A 2671-nucleotide genomic window follows, 5' to 3' on the forward strand; every position below is an offset into this window, starting at 1 on the left:
CCAGTTTCCCGTAGTTTTCCCCTAAACGGGGTAGACGTCGGGAGGCTGCCGAAATTTTTTTGTGAATAATGGACAATACTTGGACAAAATGTGGACATTTGAACTTGAGCTCATATTTGTATTTGAGCAAATAAAAAAGGACTTTAACTCAATTTAAACAATAAATAAACTTGCAAATCAAATGAGATGAACAAAGGTTAGAACATTTGAACGAAGTGCAAAAGGACTTGATTTGGGACTGCATTGCACATGAACTTGAACTGAACTCAAACTTGAGTTGGACAACAAAGGACTTGAACCAAATGGACTTAAATGAACTTGAACTCAAATAAATTTGAAAATATAAGATTTGAACTTGATTTGCAGTTTGAACTCAAACAAGAAAGAGAAATTAAGTTGGTTACTTAAACTCAAGTAAGTACTTGATCATGTGCTTTGAACTTTAGCCATACAACATTAAGTGAAGCTTGAACTTGCATATACTGCAGAGAACCGGACTTTGAATTGAAAAGATATGCAAACATAATAGAAACACAAATGATGACTATTAATTTTGGATCATCTAAGTGAACAAGCAAAAGATTTGGTTTTAAACAAAGTTCCAAGCATAATTTACTTGGAAGGATCAATCAATAATAAATGAATAAATTATGATTCATGCATAATTTGATTACAAGCTTCAATATAGTGTCTTTGTGGACAACAATAATGAACTTGCAAGCAATCATTAACATGGAGCAAATGGAGAATACAATGACATGTTCATAAGTAACAATGCAAACTCTCAATGATATCAAGAGGCCATAGTGTGCTTACAAATGAAAGTGGAAAGGTTGTAGTGAATACAAACTCATGTGGCGCTAGAAGATATATGATTGTATAAAGCCGCATTCACAAACAAAAGAATGAACCATTATGTACACAACAACTTGCAGCATTCAAATTTCACAAGCAATAAAAAAATCAAAGGAGATTTATAATTTGATCACAATTGAAGAAGCAAAGACTCATAATGCAATGATTCATCTACAAACAAACCATGTTGGAGGACCCTCATGAATACAGTCTATTCACAAGCGAAGGTTAATTGAAAAGTGCAATAACATGATTGCAATCAAAGCATAAGTTTTCAATGAAATATTAATGGATCATCACATTGACTAGAATGCAAATATTATCAAACAAGCTTATTATACAAGATTTGAATCGTCTTCACGTGACAATGAAAAATTTATGAAGTTGCGGACACGAGTTCACAAGCAACGCACAATGAGAGAATAAATGTGGTCTGATCATAGATATATCATGAAGTGACTTATCAACGACTTGATTAGTCAAATAATCTATGAATGTCGAAAATCAAAATTCAAGAACCTACTGAAGCTAATTGCAAGCAAAGATCAATGATACAAGTCCACCATGCTGACCACAAGCAAATATAGAAGAATTCTCACTTATATAGTTGTCCACTTATGGGTTATGATGATTAATGTGTAGTGGATGCTAAATCATCCATACAATTGATAGCCACTCAGTATTAGTCAAATACATCAGCCTTCTACAAGCAATGATAAAAGATCTGCAACACATACGATCTTTCTACAAAGACAAATATATGTGCCACATGCCACCCAGAGGTAGATGCAGAAAGGCTTCAGTAAATGCAGTATCCTGAAGTCAATTTCCGTCTGTGAAAGAATACATCTACCTGCCCACTTCTAGCAGTGGCAGATGTACTACATGATCCAAGTACCATAATAAAGTGTATAAAGAATATGACAGATACAAGCTCCCACAAGCTTCTGCCTCGCTGCAAATATCACATACAATCTACAAACAAATACCAAAGAATTAAAACAAGTGCAAGCTCCTACGATCCGAGGCACGAGATTAGTTAGTGCACTATGATCCGCCTACAAAAATCAACAAATAGTGCACCACAGTCTACCTGTACGAAGCAGTGAACAACTCCATTTAGAAGCTGCTACTTAACGACACCGGATCCGCAACTTCTATGCAAGCGGACACAAGGCGTCTACGAATACTTTCGAAGTACCCCCGCACGTGCACCATAGTTTGTATACACATAGGTACACTAAAAGGGGAAAATACAATCCAAACCCGCATGGGCCCCGGCGAGCGTGTTATTGGTACACACGTGACGTCTAGGGATGCTGCGCGGGTTGACAAGTGAATTCAGGTTCGAAACCGATCCTTCTATACGGGTCAATAGAAGTCGATAGGGTTCGAACTATTAAGCAAATATAAAGTTGTGGCGACCGGTATATTTGCTTTAAAACATTCATATTAGGCCATCAAGGCCTACAATAATATGAATTCACTCTCTAAGGCATAAAGCCTACGAAACCCGATCCTCTGTCCACAAGCAGACAGAGCCGACAAGGTTCAAGCTTTAAATGAAAATGACCTCAAACACCCCGATGATGGCCGTGTTGAATGCAGATCTCAACCGGAGGGGTTCATAAACATTTCAATTGCCTCCCAAAAGTCCATTCCAAACACTTTTAAGTTCAAAACCCAAAATCCAAAAAATATTCAAAATTCCAAAAATATTTAAAATTGAAATAAATCCATCAATCCGCTTAAAGAAAAATCCATCCACCCTCCGCAACGGTTTGCCGAGGTGGACAAATCAAAATTTACTTCAGCT

The sequence above is a fragment of the Dendrobium catenatum genome, unplaced genomic scaffold, assembly GCF_001605985.2.
Source record: "Dendrobium catenatum unplaced genomic scaffold, ASM160598v2 fragScaff_scaffold_1267, whole genome shotgun sequence".
NCBI classification, from domain to species: Eukaryota; Viridiplantae; Streptophyta; class Magnoliopsida; order Asparagales; family Orchidaceae; genus Dendrobium; species Dendrobium catenatum.